This window comes from Protopterus annectens, chromosome 1.part0 (assembly GCF_019279795.1).
Source record: "Protopterus annectens isolate FY-2018-M chromosome 1.part0, PAN1.0, whole genome shotgun sequence".
Lineage (NCBI taxonomy): Eukaryota > Metazoa > Chordata > Ceratodontiformes > Protopteridae > Protopterus > Protopterus annectens.
The window spans coordinates 603,186,823-603,207,205 of NC_056725.1; positions in this window are offsets into that span (position 1 = coordinate 603,186,823).

The following is a 20,383-nucleotide window of genomic DNA, read 5'->3' on the forward strand; positions in this document are numbered from 1 at the left end:
CTACATCAACATAACATGTCAAATAAATGTATTATACACTGCCATACAAATTTGAATGCCATAATGAAAATATTAAGGACAATTAATTAGCAAAGAGCCACATCAGGATATCCATACAAATGTATTTTATTTGTAAACACCTGTCTTCCTACATCATCAGGACATGTTGAGGAATGGGTAAAACATCTATAGAAACAGTAAAACAGGAATATTAATAATGGTATAAGTAGTAATATCACTATACGACTAGATGAAAGCAGGATCGCAGGCATTGCTTGTTCGCATAGCAGTCTATATTCCATTACTCTCCTCAAGACTTCACCCATTGCCTCATCTACTTCAACCAATCCACCTGTTCATTCCAGGGCAGTTGGAGCCATGCATTACCAGGCTAGGCAAGAGACCTATGATCCATTCATTCCTGCCCAGGAATCTCCATCAGCTCTCCATTCCCCTGCAAGAGTCAGGTGTCAGGAATTGGGCCAGCTTGCTGCCACTAGGGATCAGCCTATCTCTCCCAGGGGGATCACCCACTCCCTCTTAAACAGCTCCACCAAGCTCCACTCTAGCTGTCCTCCGAAGAGATGAATGTCTCTGCATGCTAATCTCCCTTTGGCTTTGAGTGTAACTGCACTTGGACAGCAGGGGGTTGTCAGGTTGAGATACCAGTAGATGTACCACCTAGTGATGACCCTTGTAGTGAGTCGAAACCACATCTTGCACCCCAGGATGGCTAAGACAGCAGCAGTCATTCACTTCTATCCTCGCCTGCAGCTCCTTCAAGCACTTGAGCTTTTAATTGAACTTGGGTCACCAACAGCATAGGTACTGCTTTATCCCTCTGGGCACAGGGCTATCTGTTTTGGGCAGCAGGATTAAGCATCCTAGTACAGAGCTTGGGTTACAAATAAAACAGTTCATTTTCCTGGCTAAAAGTATACATTTAACCAAATCTGCCACTAACAATTTTTAAAAAATAGAATAGTCTTGAAACTTCCTGTCAGTGGATCATGCCCAATCTGTTAAAAAAAAACATGAAACTATATGATGATGATTATTCCAGGATCTATGCAAATTATTACTTCACCAAGTTCCTCTTTCTGTGTTTCACTAATGCATTTATATACCATCCATTCTTCAAATCAGTAATCTGTTTCTTTATTCTAATATAGCATGCATTCCCATTTTATCTACAGAGAAAGTAGTATACTTGCATAGTAGAAAGTGTGTTAAACCGTTACTTCCCCAGTTATCAGACTGAAGACACATTTATTTTATTTATTTTTTGTTTGACATTTGTTGACCGGGAAAGTCTAACTGAGCTAGTGCCCTTTTTCAGTGCAGGCCAGGGGAGAAAAGCTCCACAGAAGAAAAATCGTGTATTGCTGCAATTCATAGTCATTAAAATTAAAATAAATATGATTTTTTATAACTGTATATTAAGATAGGAATCTAAGGCTTATGGAATAGAAATCAAGAGAGAAGATGTGCATGTAATTAGGAAGAAGAGAATACAATTAGACTTTAAATGCATGCAAACAGGTAAGTACTAAGAGTTGATGTAAGGTACAAGAGAAGAGGTAAGACAAAGGTAGATGCAGGTTACTGTAGCTGGTGGGATATACGTCAGCACTGAGAAATTAGGGGAGAGGTTAACAATAAAGCAGTAATGATGGCAGAAGGAAGGCAGTAGGAGAGAAAAAAAGAAAAGGTAGCAGGGAACAGCTTGGTTAAGATTTAGATATAATTTTTTTTGGGGGAGGTTGGACTATTCTTAGTGCAGTGACACATCCAGGAGGTAAGCAGATGTTGTTTTAGGGCTTGTACAAATTCATCTGTTAAAAAGGGGCAGTTTGATCCAGACATGGCCTGGTGAGTAGCTATAAAGGCTTTGGCCTATGGATGTCTTGGGCTTGTAGATTTCCAGCAGTTGTTGTTCTGAGCTTCTGAGAGTTTTAGAAGGTGTATAGAGTTTGATAAGTGGGGTGATGGAAAGGCAGGTAAAGGGTTAGGATTAAATGAACAATAGGGAGTTGGGAGAAGAGAAGTAGAAGTAGGAACTCTAGCCAGTTTAAATTATTTGAGGGACTGGCAATGATGAGTCTTTGAGGAGTGGTTTGCAGCAAATCTCATTACTTTGTTATAAGTGGATTCAAGTTTGATTAGGAGAGAAGAATGTAGGTTATTTAGAATTTGGGAGCTATAGAGTAAACTAGGGAGGAGGAAGGCAAGGACAACAGTAAGTCAAGACACCCTCTTTCAATGATGTATGGATATTTTTTAATTAATAAATACACTACATGTTCTACCACTGGCACAGCACTGACAGAAATGCATGCATATTTCATGAAAATAATGTTATTTTCCAAATATATTTTCTTTAAATTAAGATCCTTACTTTATACCACATGTGAAACTTATCTGACCATTTCATTAATGTATTCATCATAGGTAAATAAATATTTTTATAATATACTTAAGCTGATATACCTTCTACAGAATGCTGTATAACAAACACCTTTATGAGATGCCTATGTGCAGGAATAGACAATGATTGGACATAGGAGTTGTGTGCATAACATTTGAGCTTATATTTGATGTTTGCTGTTACTCTCTGATAGCAGGGATATTCCAGCTGCCTTATCAGTTCTGCAAGACATGATATATGAGTAAAGTAATATGGTTTACTATCAATATCTTGAAATTAAAAAAAAAAAAAAACAGTATGAAACAGCAAAGTGTTGTACTGAAACTGCACCTAAACGAACGGCCCTAATGTCGAAAAACAGCCATTAATGCCAAAAATGTTGACAACAACATTTTATGGCATTAACAACAATGCCACCCTTACCGCAACTCCCTAATCCCTACACCTCACTTCCCTGCACCCCCCCTGTGGGGGGGCTGCACCCCCAAACCACACCTAATTTATTATTCCAACTCCTAGATCGCACTACAGTGAGGAAAGGGATGTATTTCCCTATCCGCACTGTACCTCAATCCCATTACATGAGCGAACGTTATATTTGCAAATGCACAGTCCATTTGCAAATATACCGTTTGCTCATGTAACCTGCACACATATGAAGTATTCAAACATCTGTTGTTCGAATACTTCATAGCCGTGCAATTGGGGTCTACTTCACGTTGTCGTAAGCTGACAATATCGAGTCTGATACTGTCGGCACGACAATATAGAAAGCAAAGAACACCGTGCAAGTAAACTTTAATCTCCATAAAGGGAGATTTCCATTTACTTCAATGTAGTGCAGTCTTGGAGATGGTATATTTAAGTAGGTGGGGTGTGGGGGCCACAGCCTGCCTATGCCATTTTATTTAAAAAATTTTTTTTTTACGTTATTCGATGTTTTACTTAATCAAACAATAAAGGTTGACCTTTATTGATTCTATTAAGTAAACTTTCGATAACGTGATATAGACGCATGCAATTGCACAGCAACATTTCAATAGAAAATGACAGGGAGAATTTCTTACAATTTTTTTTGCTCAAATGATTTTTATTTTGATGAAATAACACAATAATTTAATATATTCATAACATTCAATAACTATTTACAGTATTTACATTCAGCCTGACAAAAAGGATTCTGATAAAACATTTGTAGTTAAATAATAAGTTAATATATAAACTATGATAGTTAGGAAGAGTTTGGTTCCATCTGTGGGGCATCAATAAAATTCAAAACTTTCCTCCATGGACTATTAACCAGTGGCTTAGGAAAAGTTCTTAACTCTTTAGTTCTTTTCTCCATTAGTATGCAGTTCTTCAGTGATGATAGGAATTCCTCAATTGTGGGTGCTACATTACAGTTCCATCTTCTAGTTATACATTTTCTGGTAATTGCTAACATTGTCCACAACAAATACAGGTCATACGTCTTCATATTATTACTATTAACAACATTCAATAAAATTAAAGACTTTGCCAAAACAAATATATCAGTATAAATAGCTTGAAGAAAAGTGTTCATCTCATTCCAATATGGTTTAATATTAGCACAGTCATGACATCTCCAACATAACTTGCTGTTTGAAGGGTTCATTTTTGAGAGTTATTCAGGTGTCAGAAAGGATCTGCATAGAAATCTCCAGTGAAATATCCTCCAGAATTGTGAATAAGAAGTTAGTTTAATTGAAAATAAAATGTTTATCTTCCATTGATATTGATACTTGAAACCCTTTAGTTAGGTATTGCCAGTAAGAATCTTTAGGAGCTGTCTTATAGACAAAATGTTATATAGATATGATAATTAATTATTAATATTGATATTATTATATAGAATTCCAAAAATCCAGTTTATAATTTTTGGTACGGTTTGGAAGAATGAGTTATGTATTATTCTATACAGATCCTTAGTGTATGCTGTGACACTCTGAAGAAGCAACCAGTCATTAGGGGATAGGCTATAGGTTGACAATATACTTTGTGTGTTCAAAGCTTGTTGGTTTTCAATACATTGCAACCAACAAAATAGGTTACTGGTTTCCCATAAACCAAAAATCTCTCTATGTGTTTTATCAGGGAAATCCCTTGTAATAGTAATTGGTATTAAAAATCTATGCCACAGTTTTATATCTATATTTGTGTTAATGAATTTTCTAAACACATCAAAATATTGTTTATGAGTGCTAGTTTAATTAATTTTATTGTACTATACTGTAAATTTAAACTTAAATAGTGCCATATCTTGTTATCTTTGTCAGTTACCAAAGCATTTTTGATAAATAATTTTCATTCATTAGTATAATGGGGTGTAACTGCTTCCAATTGGAAGAGTATCTAGGATTTATCCAATTCATCACTATTTTAATTATAGATGCCTTTATATAAGTTTCAGTCTCTGGGAATTTTAACCCCCCTTGTACCAATTTTCTCATATGATGAGAATATGCCACTCTATTTCTTTTGGGGTACCATAGGAATTTCATCAGAGTTGAAGCGATTTCTTTAAGAATTTTCTTTCCTGGTAGAAGTATAAGGGCTTGTGCTATATATAATATTTTAGGTAACAAAACCATTTTTATCAGTTGTAACCTATCATCAAATGTTATAAACAAATTATTCCATTTGCTTATTAATGTCTTGATTAAACCTATGGCTTTAACATAGTTAAGCTGTAAGGTTTCCTCTATATTCTTGCCTAGGACTATTCCTAAATAGTCTAGAGTTGAAACTTGGTTTTCAATAATATGATTAACTGGAAACTGTATGTTCTTTTTTTATTTAATAATAAATATGTTGATTGAGATTTGTTGAAGGAGAGTCCTGAGAATTTTTGGACATTTGTTGTTACTATATCCACTTTATTTATTTATTTATTTATTGACATTTGTTAACCGGGTTTGTCCAACTGGGCTTGTGGCTCATTTTCAGTGGAGACCCGAGGAGAAAAGCTCCAGTAATACATTTTAAAACAAGTACAATTTTAAACAATATTGCTATAATAGCAGTTATAGCAAAACGATTCACATATGTTGGGATACATGCATAAAGTTAAAGTTGCATTATAAAGAAGCTAAGTAACAATTTTACATTGATATAGTTCAATAGGTCAACAATTAACATTTTTTGTTTGTATAAAATTGTGCAAATGCATAGTAGACACATTGGAGAGAGAGGTGTAATGAGGTACTAAGTATGGTCCTTTTGAGTGTACATAAAGGGAAGGAAGACTAGGTATGGTCATGGCAAGGGCAGGTTCTGGAATTGAGAAAATAAGCTTTTAGTTCATTTTTAAAGTGTGAGGTGTGGGAGATTGAACATAAGTCAAGGGGAAGTTTGTTCCAAGCATGGGCAAGGGAGTGTTTGTAGAGTAGTTTGCCTACTGACCTTTTTGGGTGGTAGATATCAAGTAATTGTTGGTTAGAAGTACGGAGGGTTCAGGATGGGATGTAGATGGAGACTAAGGAAGATAGAGATGGACAGAAGGAGGGTTTATAAAGAATAGAGTGTAGCATTTGAAACTGATAAGATAGCAGAAACTGGGGAAGTTCAAGCCATTGAAGAGAGTTTAAAGATATGCAGTGGTGTGAGTTGTATGGGGAGTTAGTAATGAATCTGGCTATTTTATGGTAAGTCTGTTGCAGTTTGTTTAGAGTGGAGGCCTGGATATTGGTAAGAACTGGGGCAGCGTATAAGAGGGAGGGAAGGAGGAGTGCCTGGCCCAGGGTAAGTCTAGATTCAGGGGTTAGGAATTTTTTGTTCTGATATAGCAGACCTAGTTTCTGGTTTGTTTTTTTTATACATTGGAGTATGTGTAGGTTGAACTTGAGTTTGTCATCGATAATGACCCCTAGGAGTTTTGTGTGGGTGTCAGGTTGGATATTTGTATTGTTAGAAGATGTAATAAAAAAGGAGGTTTTGTGATGAGAAAGAGAAAGGGGAAGGAAAAGTAGGAGTTTGGTCTTTTTGGGATTTAGGATCAATAGGTTGTGAGAGAGCCATTGTTCACTTCACCTAACACTTCCTTAGAGTTGGGTAAGGTAAGTAAGACATCATCATCAAACATCATTATTTTAGATATATATTGGTCATATATTTATACCTCTTATCTTTGGGTTATTACGTATTAAAATGGCAAGTATTTCTATGGCCAGAGCAAGTAGAATAGGGGACATGGGACATCCTTGTCTAGTACCTCTAGTGATTCGGATTGCTTTGGAAGTAAAGAGACCTAATTTGACATATGCTAGATTACTTTTATAGATTTTCTTTATCATTGTTATAAAAAAGGGGGGAATCAAATAACAGTAAGACTTTAAGTAACTAACCCCAATTTAAGGAGTTAAAGGCCTTTTGAATATCTACATCTATTATCAGTGCTTCATGGTTTCCTCTATTGAGGTAATCTATCGATGTTAATATTCTTTTAATATTATCCTGTGTATGCCTGTTATGTATGAAACCAGTTTGGTCTTCATTTATTATTTTAGATATGGGTATTTTCGATCTATTGACCATAATTAACATAAATAGTTTATAATCATTATTCAACAAAGAAACTGGTCTGTATGAGTTGCAATGATTAGGGTCCTTATTTTCTTTTAATATAGGGGAAATTAGACAATATCTCCAAAAAGGAGGAATATTTGCTAATGTTTGAACTTCAAGGCAAAAGATTATAGAAAAAGAGAACAATCTATCAATTTTGACAATTAAGCCATCTATTCCAGGTGCTTTATTAGACTTACTTCCTTTAATCCCATCTGTAATTTCCTTTTGAGAAATAGTTTTTTGTAGATCTAACTTAAGTTCCTCAGGAATTTTTGTTATGTTGGGAACAATATTCTATAACTTCTCACATTCATTTGTACTTATTTTATCTTTATGATGCTCTGCATAATGATAATTAAAAGCCTCCAGAATGTCCCCTAGGTCCGAGATGTTTTTCCTTTTCCCTTCATGAAAGATATTATCAATGTTATTAATTTTTGATTGTATCTTAACTTTCATAGATAGGTTATGAAGATGCTTAAGAGAGGTAGCATAAGAATTTAATTTCAGTTTTTCCATAGCTAAATTAATTTTATGGGATAATATTTCATTATATTTCTTATTTGCTTCTTCTATTTTCTTATTATTATCTGTAGCAATAAAGTTTTTATTAGATTTAAGAGATAATATGTGATTTGGGAGTTGCTGTAACTCTGAGTCCCATTCTTTAATTTTATTTTGTACCAGCTAATGGTTTTACCATATAGACAGGCTTTAAGAGAATCCCAAACCATAATTGTGTTTGCTTCAGGTTTATAATTAATCTCTAATAAAATCTGAAGTTCAGAAGTTATCAAATATTTAAAGTCTTTACATTTTGTGATATATGAAGGAATCCTTGAAGTAATAACTAATTGATTGAATTCCAAGTGTATTCTTAACAACAGGGAATTATGATCTGAAAACGGACAAGGTTGTATTGAAAAACTCAAGATTTTAGAATAAAGATCGTGTGAGATATAATTTTTATCTGCTCTAGTTTGGGTACCATGTCTATAGTCTTGGTGTGAGAATAGTAAAGAATTTGGTCCCAAAGCATTAAATGTATCTTTTAATTTAAACATTTCTGTCCATTTTTTAACTGTTTGCTGAGGACAATAGTCTAGGAGATTTCCTATTGGTAGTTTCTGTAATATCTGTGATACAGTTGAAGTCCTCCTAGTATAATATTACCTTTAGAAGTAGATGTAATAAAGTCTAAGTGTTTTTTTAGCTAGTCTAACCCCCATACCCAGAAATCAGTATAAGTTAGCCAGGGTCCAAATTCTATTGTTAAACTTAAGTATGACTAAGGCCATGAGTCCATCATTATCTACATGTGTGTAAATAATTTGGGGATTTAAGAAAGTCTTTTTCCATAGAATTGTTACTCCTCTGGTCTTATCTTTATAAGAAGATTGAGCAAGTATTGTGTATTCCTTAGGGTCCCACATAAATGTGTCATTCATTTTAGTGTGTCTCTTGAAGAAAAACTACTTGAGCCTTTTTTAGTTTAAGATACCTTAGTAGGTTAGCTCTCTTGTATGGGTTGTTTAAGCCATTAGTATTTAAGGATATCAGAGTTAAATCCATATCAGAATTTTTTAAAGATAACAAATAATAAAGAAACTTGTATTAATAGAATCCTGTATACATAATACTTTTTCTGAATAGACAACAGAATATCAATTGTTATATTTCTATTTATCTCAATCCAAATAACTTTCCCTATGAAAGATAAAAGTAAAACAATTTTGTCAGGCATTTCAAAACTAGAAAAACAGTTAAATAACAAAAAAAATGCATATTTCGCTCTGATATAAACTTTAATACACCCTATACATGGAATGAGATACATTCCTAGTCTAGCAAACAAAACTAAATCTGCTAGACTACCTATCCCAACCATCAACCTTTGTTGGTTCTAGCCCATGAATACAAAGTAAAACATGGAGAATATATTATAAATTAAGAGAAAAATAGTAGGGATAAACAACTAATCAGATATTGATTCCAGTTAGGTTTTAGAGATAAGTTACATACACTATTATTAGAAACATTAAACATTTATACAGTAATTATTCACTAAGGAAGCAAGAGACATATTAGGATATATATAATCTGAATTTAGTGCTTAACAGACCAAGGAAACATTAGCTTTATTAACAGTCTAAATGATTACCCAAAATACCTAAGCACGTCATCTGTATTAGTTCTAATAAAAATGGCAGAACAAATCAAAGAATCATTTAGCATTTACATTTATTGCCCTCTGAATAAATCTTATCATGACAAACTCCCACTAAATAAAAACATCATAAGAATTGGGTGTTAGCACATAGTGAGTGTGTGTCATTCCCAAAAGATGTTAACATAGATTCTTACAAATATTCCATAAGACATATCTGTCCTTAATTTACTCCTAAACTTTTGGAATAGCAGATGTTTAAATCAGTTAATATGACATAAATTAGTAAAAAACAATAGTTATATAAAACTTACTATGGATAACAGGTCTTAAAAGTGAAATACTCAAAGGCAGAATTAAGACAGAAATAGCTGTAAATATCTACCATAGTAATAGGGAAATACTGAAACTCATAACTTGTTTGTTGTGTTATCACAAGTCATAGATATTACTGAGCTCTTTCCCTGACATAAAGTGCTAATATACTAAGATATGACTTTATAATAACTGAAAACATGACATCTGAAACATAAATAATATCTAAGATACAATAAGAAAATCAACATATTAGATGCAAAATAATTATAGTTCAATCAAAATTATTCACACATATATTTGTTAGGATTTAGTATGGTATTTGAGTATCCTTACAGTTATTACCGTTAATCATAAGCATTTCCTGTAGATGTATAAGCCTATACTAAACACTTGCTAACTGCATAGAAAAATTATTTGTAAAGATCTATTTATAAAAAACTCCAGTATATTCACTAGAAATAGTGGCTATAATTAACTGTTTACAAGAAAAAAATAACATTTCTGTATATATTTGATCACAAAATATAGTCAATATTATAAAAGGGAACAATGAATATATTTGCAGACAGTGTAGCTCATAATTCTTGTAAAAGAAGCCTACTATGCTATATTAACCAATCACAGACTTGACATTCACAATTAGGCTTGCATATACACATTAGACGTAATGTAATCTGATCTGCATGTATAGAATACATGATGTCACAAACTAAGTAAGAAAGCTTCACTTCTTAAATTTCAAACTGACATTTTTCCCGCCCAGCACTCTACAAAGTATAGTTTCCTAACATCACTTTAACTGTATCACAAAGTCTGCTTATTTACAGTAACAAATGTAAAGTTTAACTGTCAGATACTTCCAATCAGTAAATTAATATTCAATACACAAGAAATCACCTCCGGACATCACAAACCATACAACACACATAAAAAAAACTGTTTCATACAGCCTTTCCCATAACTAAACTCTATTTATACAATGACCCCCCCATTAATATTCAAAAACATGCACGCTGATTGGTCAGCGTGCACGTTGTAAATCAGAGTTATAGTAATGGAAAAAGGTCTGGTCGCCCAGACTTTTTCCATTACTATAACTTTCTTTTTTACAGCAACGGAGAAAGCAAGATCTCCATTGCTTCACACTGTCTCACTATGTTAAATGAGTTTAACATAGCGAGACAGCTTTAAAAAAAGCAACAGAGATTCTCCTTTGCTTTTTTTAAAGCTGTCCCGCTATGCTAAACTCCTTTAACATAGCGAGACACTTTGTAAAAAGCAAGAGAGATCTTTCTTTCTCCATTGCTTTTTTCAAAACTGTCTCGCTATGTTAAATGGGTTTAACATAACGAGACAGCTTTAAAAAAAGCAATGAAGACTCTGTTGCTTTTTTAAAGCTGTCTTGCTATGTTAAACTCATTTAACATAGCGAAACAGTTTGTAAAAGCAACTTAGATCTTGCTTTCTCCAGTGCTTTTGCCCACAGCTTTGATGTAGTGCATAGGCATACGCATGCGCAGTACATCAGAACTGCTGCAGAATACCAGACAGCTGCGGAAGGGCAGCAAGGAGGCATTATACAATGCCATTATTTAAGAAAAGTAATTTTTTTTTTCTTAAATAATGTCATTGTATAATAGCAATAACCCACTTCTGGCTTTGCCCTCGTGACCAAACCACACCAACCGTGGGTAAATCCAGCATTACCCACACCCAGGCATGGGTTATTGCTATAATAACCGGCAAATTTAGAACATCCAAAACAGTCATTTAAAAGCAGTCTAAAAAATATCAACACACCTCTCCCATTACATAAAAACTTTCAGATCCCAGTTAAAGCTTCTAATTAATAGGCAGAACAGTCCATAAATTCATGTCATCGTTCTTATTTTAAATACAAATAAATTTTCTAAAGCAAGCGCTTACCAGGAACACACAGGAAACATAACTTGTAACCATTTAAAAACATTGTGCCAAAAAACATGGAAGCATATAACTGTTAGAGAGACCCAATTTATGTCAAAAGCCGGCAGACAGCTTATTGTTCACACAGGTACCAATATTTATTCTGAAACAATCTAAGTTATAAATATTAAAGAAACTAGTTATCCCATGTATCCAAAACAGTTTTGATAAATTAATCTAAGCAGTGACTGTGTAACAACTCAGAAGATCATTTAGCAGGGCAAAGGGCTACATATTATTTGAAATAAAGCATGTCATCTTAAGGTCATAAAAGCAAAGCTAGCTTACTGTTTAATTATATCACTCGATAAACCAGTAATATTATACTAATGTACTAAAAAGCATAAACAGTTATTTAATTTGTATATGAACAAAAAAAGTATAAAAATGAAAAAAGCAAAAAGAGAAAGAAAAACAATATGAAAAATATTGTCATGACATACCTTACTTGAAAATTTAGCAAGTATAAAACAAATTAAAGTCCAGTTGCAGTAGATGCTTTGAGAGATTTAGTGGGAACAGCAATCTTTGACTCAGTTTTTTGTTTTTTCTTTTTAACATCAGTCCAAGAAGATTTATCAGTAACTCTCTTCAGAGATGCAGATGCCAATTCCATATATTCAGGTAAGGAAATAATGTTATTGTTTTTAATAAAGGCAGTGGCTTTCCCCAGGTCATTAAATGATCTCATTTCATTCTGATATATAATTTTTATTCTGGCAGGAAAGACAAGCTGAGTTTTGATGTTATTCTGCTTTAACAGTTTTATTAATGGCCAAGCTTTTTTCCTCTTTTCCAAAACCCTGGTAGAATAGTCATTATCCAACCTAATTGGGTTTTGATTAAATTTTAATGGACTTTTCCTCCAGGCAGATTTTAGGACCAACTCCTTGTCCAAATAAGATAGAAACTTTATGACTATTGATCTGGGAGGAGTAGAGGAGGATGTTGACACTGGCTTTCCTAAAGCTCTATGAGCCCTTTCAATACCAAAGGACAGACATTCCTTTAAATCTAAAATCTCTGGAATCCAGGTATTCAGGAAAGAAATGATATCTTCTCCTTCAGCTCTCTCAGGGATGCCAAAAATCCTTATATTTGACCTTCTCTCCCTGTTTTCCAGGTCATCCACTTTATTGAGAAGCCAAGTGTTTTGTTTGATAAGGACATATTTCTGGCTTTCTTCTTCCTTCAGTCTTCCATCAAGATCATTCAGGGATGCTTCTAAGTGTGTTATTCTGGATTGATGCTGCTGTATAAGTTCCTTGAGAGAATTTGTTTGTTTCTGACCATTTTACTTGAGGTTTTGTAAATTCTCCTTAAAATCATCCATTTTTAGTGAGAGTTGTTGTAGAGCAGATGTCACAAGCTGCATTTCTTTTTTTAAAACCATGTCAGAATGAGAAGTCTTCGAAGTGCTCATCTCCACAAATGATATATTCTCCTTTATAATTTGACAGGAAAAAAATTTCCTAAGTTTACTAAAGTTACTATTAATATAGTTTATACTTTCATCTATCAATTCTAAGTATTTTTACTAAAATAAAATAAATTATTTCCTGCTTTTTATACTAGTTTCATGGAACTCTGAAAAACTGCTGCTATCAGTTGGTCATCTTGGCTCCATCCCAATTTCTTACAATTAACACTCGTTTTAAAGGAACTATTATCTTGTCTAATAAAAATAAAATGAAATGTTAGAAATTCAATAAGAAAATTGAACATATTATTGAGAAGTACCAGTCACTTGAAGACATAGTTTAAGCATTAAATGTAGCACTCAAAATTAAAACCAAATAATCAATAAAATGACAATATAAGGAAATTAAGTTTTGAAATTATGAATGCTAGTATAACCAGTTATTATTCTAGTTGACCAACAGCATGTTGGTGTATTTGCATGACTTAATAAAACCCACTGCAGTACCCATAATTTGATGAGACATCATTCATTCAAAGCAAGCTAAACTGTGTAATACATTTGTCCAGAAAATGTATATGTTGTTTTATTATATAGCTCAGAGTGAAAAACTTAAATCATTATCTCATAGTAGCATATAATTTCACCCCAGGAAAGATAACTGTGTAAACTCTCTGCAGCTAAATTTGACATAAAAAAACAAGAGTTCTTGGATACAGCTTTCTTTTCTCCAATATCTTTACAGTATTATGAAAAGAGTGTAGCATACTTATGCAAAATGGACTCAACAAAGAGGGAAGCTGGTTTAGTCTGTAAAAAAAGTTGGAGAACTTTTTGCATATGGAGTCTGTACAATTATGGTGAATGTAGTGGGCAATAAACTATAGAGAAACATGGATGTGTCTTGGTCTTTGATAACTCCTTCAGTTACAAAACCATTAAATAAAAGTTTACAGAAAATTAAATCAGCTGAATCTGAAGATGATAGGAACATCAAGACAGTGAATAGTATCTGAATAAGATCTCCCTCACTTAAGTACCATAAACACTGCACAAGTCTTCTCAGCACTTTAAGGAGGAAATAGTTTTCATCTTATAATTCATGAATAGCACTGTCAGGTGGCACAAAGGCACAGCACTAATTGCTGACACAGTACTTGGTTCTCTGGTTCAAATCCTACCTGTGGAGCCTTCCATGCAGATTCTGCATGATTTCATTATTTAGACATGAATTTTCACTTGGGTCTCCATTTTTCACCACCCTCTGAAAGACATGCCAAATCCAGAAGCTTATGCCTGCTATTTGCCAAGATGGGCTTTAACTTCCCTCATGACCCTGTACATTTTTAAGGTTTGTGACAAAATATAGATGAGTGAGTGAAAGATCAAGTGAATTAATACCAGTAAGATCATCTATGGTAATATTTTCTATATAAAAAATGGCACCTTACTCAACCACATTTGATTTGTTTTCCTTATAAGCATGATGAAAAGCTAGTTATATGGGTTAAGTACCATGTGTAAATTCTTAAAGCTTTCTAGTCCTGTAATAGAAGGATTCACATTACCTTATATTAACTTCAGACCGACATTTTACATAGATTTGTGCAATTTTACTACATATAGATAAGATCAGGACTTATCATTTATGTACTCATGTCTTATACTGCCTGTAAATCATGGTCAGAAATGTTAACAAAATGTAAAATATTAGTACCATACAGAACTATATAGCTTCAGTCAGTGTTTTTGGTTGGCTAGGGTCTGAGTCACCATGACTAACATCTCTGTTTTGCTACCATTTCCTGCCCATTCTCCTCTTACAAAATAGCATCTTATGATGCAGTCACAACTTTTTCAAAGCTTTTGTTGATTCAGGTTGTATGACCTCATAAAACTGGACTGTTTTATACTACATTACAAAATGCTTCATTCTAGTGTTATTAAGATATATGTTACATTCTAATTCCCTCTCCAGTATCTGCCTATGCTGGCCTCTTCTCTGTCAGCATTTTTCAAAACCTTCTGTGTGGAGTCTGTTATGTCCTCCCCGCGGTCAAGTGATGTTTAAAGACATGCAGGTAGGTGTGTGCATGAATGGGTGTGCCTTCTTTGAAGGTTGGATGTCAGGCTGGCAACTCAAAAAATCCACTGCCAATCATTAGCGGACTGGAGGTCCGCTGTGGTGACCCCTAACCAGGAAAAGTCGAAAGACTACAAGAAGTGGCACAACAGATAGCACACTGGTCTTTGGTGCAGAAAAGGTTCTATTCCTTCACCAAGAAAATGGTTTGTTGGCACTATAGTGCATCATAAGGGGGTGTTGCACTCCTGAGTGCATTGTCTTTTTGAATGAGACGTTAAACCAAGCCCCATCTGCCTGAGCTGGTGATACTAACATGAATGTGAAAGATCCCATGGCACCTATCAAAAAGAGTTGGGGGAGTTTCCTGATTCCCTGCTCAAACCCCCCCCAGTAATATAAATATTACTTCAGGTCCTACCTAAGAAGATGCTACTAGCCCAGTGGGAGTAATTTGGTCAACAAAGGATTAATAAAGCATTCTTGAAATTAATGCAATAGAGATCCTGATCAACCAGTTCTAAAACAAAATTATGAAAGACCTGTTTAACTAGTACTTTCATACTCCTCACAAACTTTAATTCCTACAGTCAGCAGTATGTTCTCTTTCTCTGCTACAGACAATTATTCTAGTTTTAGCTATGTTGGGCATTGTGCCGAACTTATAATAAGACCCTTGCTTCCACAGTTTGGACATTGCTGATAAAGTCAACAAGGATGACTCAATGAATCATATTGTAATGCTTTTGTTTGGAATTGACTGGATGGGATCTTCAGTCTGGTGATTTTGAATATGTACTGCATTTAAATAAAAATAGGTATAGATCAGGACAAATGCATAGTGTTAACAATATGTAAATTAACTGTTTTATTTAAATCTCAGTGTTCATAATAGGAGCTTTTAATCTACAGCCCCAAAATGGCATTCAGTTTGATTTTGCCATTTATTTGTACTGTGATTATATTGGCTGACTGAGTATGCAGAATCTTTTTATATATTTGAGACTTAAGCCATACCATTAACAAGTTTATCCTTGCCTGACTTTTCTACACTTTTATTTTTTAACATATGAATTAAACAATTATAGTATCTGGTAATCATTATTTCTTTTCAGGGTGAGATTGCCCAAATGAATATCACTGTAAAGGGTTCCACTTTAAATCATTGAATGTCCAGAACATTGATGTTCTGATCATCGAGACCACAACATAGATGTTCAGAACATTGAAGGTTTAAAGTGGAAGTGCCAGGTAAGTGAAAATGTAGAATTGTGGGTGTGTATGCAGGGCAGCAAGGTGCCCTGCATGTTGTGTGTGTGTGTGTGTGTGTGTGTGTGTGTGTGTGTGTGTGTGTGTGTGTGTGCCATCTGAGTGTTGGCATTGCAGGTTGGGTACGGGAAATCTCCCGTTTAGCGCTACCGTATATAGCGGTAAATGGGAGATTTCCCTTACCCCACTGTAGTGCGATCTCGGAGTTGGAATATTAAAGTAAGGGACGTGTGGGGGGGGCACCGCCCCCCCACATTGGGAGTGCAGGGGGGCAAAGGCCCCCTGTATAACATAGTTTGTGTAATTTATTTGGTGTTTGTGTGGTTCATTTTGAAACTTCAATGATCTGAACATCGATGTTCTGGTCTCGATGATCAGAACATCGATGTTCTGAACATTCGATGTTTCAAAGTGAATCCCTGTAAAGATATAGGTGGTAATCATTATTTCTATTCAGGGTGAGATCACCCAAATAAATATCACTATAAAGATATAGGTGGTAATCATTATTTCTATTCAGGGTGAGATCGCCCAAATGAATATCACTGTAAAGATGTAGGTACTGTCTAGGGTAACAATTTTCATTTCTCAAAACACCACCATGGTCTCAATAGATTCCTCTTTGGATACACCCCCCTCACATACACACTTTTATTTTAGGCCATAAAATCTAAGGATTCTATTTTCCAGTGGGGCTGTCATTGTGTAAGTCATTGTTTTTGGTCACTCACCTTTACAATCTCTTATTAAGGAGGTTAGTGTTGTGTAAAATATTTTTTTCTCTGCAAGTTAGATTAAATTTGAACTTATCTGTCTAGGAATATAGTGGATGAACACTGATGAAAAGAGTCAAATGAATAAATACTAGGGGTTGAGCAGTCTGTGATTCCATCTATAAGAATTCACCCTAGCTTCCTAGACTCTTTGCAGTGTACTAAGAAGGGGTTAAATAAAAATGTTGAACAGATGATGGCTGAAATAACAACTCTTTGCTGGAGTGCATGGCATGAACACATATAGTGATGAAAGACCTCAAGCATGCTCTCATGGGACAGTCCAGCTAATTAATGGATCTCATCACTGACATTTCCTCTTTACACAAGAACTTGGAATTGACAGAGACAACAATGCAGTATGTGGAGGCCAAGTTAGCTGATTTAGAGGATTGTAACAGCAGGAGGAATATCAGATTTCTTGGGATACCAAAATATGTAGGCACCACACATTCCTGTCCATCTGATAATGCAGTGGGTTGCCCTACAAATGCAGGAGGTGTTGTTGAAGCACACACATTGGGTGTTCATTCCAGCCTATCTGAGTGTTAAAATTCCTGTGCCAGTGCTGGTGAGATTTCCTAACTACAACATAAAGGAGAAAAAATGATCATCTCGTTGGACTCCTGGTAAGGTCATTACTTCTAATGTGGTCAGAGGGTTTTGCTAAGAATCACAAAAGTTAAGAGGGTAGCTTTCCAGTAGGCCACTAAAATTTGTAGTCTGAAAAGAATGAAGTTTAGGCTGCTGTATCTGACCAGTTTAAAGTATGGTTACCAGTGGTCCACATACTTGCCCTTCTGCAAATGAATCCAGGAACAAGCTTCCACAGTCATCTGGTCAGTGTATTGTACCATCACTAGGAGAGTCACGTCCCTTGATTTATCACAGTGTAAGGATACCACTTTTAATGCAGTGCAACCATTTCTGTTATTTAAAAGATGCATGGTGTTACATCAGAAAGCCACCACTGCAGTTCATACCACTGAAGTAATTCCATTGGTGATGGTAGTTACGCGACTTGTGGGTTGGTGCCTCTTATTTTATTTCTGTCTAGTGACAAACTCCTAGGTCATTTCACTGCCAGAACGTTTCAGCTGTTTTTTTGTTTTTTTTTCTGGACTGCATCAGTTGATTTATATGTAATAATAATTGGTTATCTCATGGATGACATACTTTAAAATATGTTGACAGTGCCTTATTTTTGTTTGGTTTGTGGAATAGTTAAAATGTGTGCTCTATGAATATCTAAAGTGGAATTGAGTCTGGTGGCTTGACTTCAATGTATGTTGAGTGATACTTTGGCAAGAATGTTGCTATTCTACTCACTTTCATCTTATTTGAGGGATGTGCATGTTCCTATACTGACATGGCCAATTAAGGCATTTAATTTCCATCTTAGACATATGTGGAACTGCAAATAGTTTTCAGAACTTGTTTTCTGCTGCAGTATAGTTTGCTGTTTCTGAATTTTTCTTATATAATTCTGATCAATCTATGAGTCTTAATTGCTAGTGACATTGTATATTTCATTTGTATCCTAGCATGTGAGCTCTGAATTAAATATTTCCATGTGATAGTATTCTGCAGCTATAAACACCTCCTTTTTTCCCATTATGATACAGATATTTGTAATGTTTTAGTACGGAGAGTCAAATGCTTGCCCAATCCTATTAAAATAGTTAGGATGTTTACTGTTAAAGAGGATTAAGACACATTTTGTTGTGCTACAGGAAGCCCACTTAAGTATAGAATAATACCAGAAACTGATGAAGGGGACATATTGGGGGGATTTGCATCACATGTATAAGTTCACAGATGAGGCATAGTAATTCTGATCTCCAAGCATACCCCTTTTGAATTAATGTTTCAGTTTTCTGATGATCTGGGTAGGAGTATTGAAATAAGAGTTTTTTGATGGACAATTAATCACACTCATATGTGTATATCTCCCTGTGGACAAGCCCTCGTTTGACGCAGTTAAGATGATGAAGGAATGGATATATTTTCAAGAGAGGATGGTCCTTTAGGGTCAGGAATGGACCTATGTATGATCCACATACTTCCCCTGGGCATGGCAATAAGGTAATTTATTAATGATATAGGGATGGATATACATTATTCACCTGGCCTTTATGTCTCTTTGTACACCTGTTTTTCTCATAGATTCCATACCTTTTTAGAACAGACAAGTGTTTTGTGTCTCAGGATCATGCATATTAGATTAGAGTGGTGACCTATGCATCAATACATTTATCTGACCATTCCCTAATAATAGTGGAACTTATTTTAAATCAGGAGCAATTTAATAGGCATTGGAAACTTAATTTGTATTTCTGCAAAAGCACTGTTTTCTATAATAAAATTAACATCATCTATCAAGAGTGAGAAGTCTTAGTAAAGGATTCAACTATTCTCCTGTTAGATTAAAGGCAGCTCTTTAAGACTACAACTAGAAGCTTGCTTAAGGTTCAGTTCAACTCAAGCTATGAAACAATCCTGAAAGCCTTGCAAAAAGCCTTACTGCTGCAGACTATATCTTCAATGAAGGAAGAGATTTGTAAGCCTTTAAATTATAGAGTAGACTGGGCCAGAAGTTCCTTAAAACTCATTTATTTTGAGAACTATTCTAAAGTGCAAGCATTTCTTGCTCTTTCTTTGTGACAGCAGACTCCAGAAAGATGGATTACTAGGCTGACTGATCCTACATCTTGGTAGATTTTTCCTTTCTGGAAAAATGTTACACAATTTTGTTCAATTCAATGATGTTCATCATGAAGGAAGCTCCTTGACCAGACATAGAAACAAAGTGGAAGAGCGTTTTGTTTGGCCTCCTCCTGCCGTAGTTAAATCAGATGGTGATCTTGGTTCTTACATATGAACTAGAAATGACAACGATGAAGATAGCTCTGGAAGGACTTGCTAAGGGTATGACTCCTGGGCTTAATGGGTTCCTGTTGTGGCCTATGTTGACAGCGATAAGAAATTTGTTCACCAGTTTACTATGGTGGCTAATTCAGTGTTGAATAATGGCAATCCCCCTTTAACATTCTGAAGCAAGGTAAGGATCCACTTTAAACTGGCTTATAAAGATCATTATCAGTTTTAAACCACATTTATAAATTGTTAAAGTATATCATTGCTTATAGATTAGCTAAATGTCTATATTAAGTCATTCGCACCAATAGCATGGGTTAAGTAAAATGGTGGGCACAGCCTACAGCACTCCTCCTGAAGGAAGCAACTGGCCATATATGCCAACAGCACACATGTACTCTGCACTTTAACAACACAAACAAACAAATCAGATGATGAATAGCAAATCTGAACAATGAAAACATCCACAGATAGGCATCACAGGAAAATGGAATCT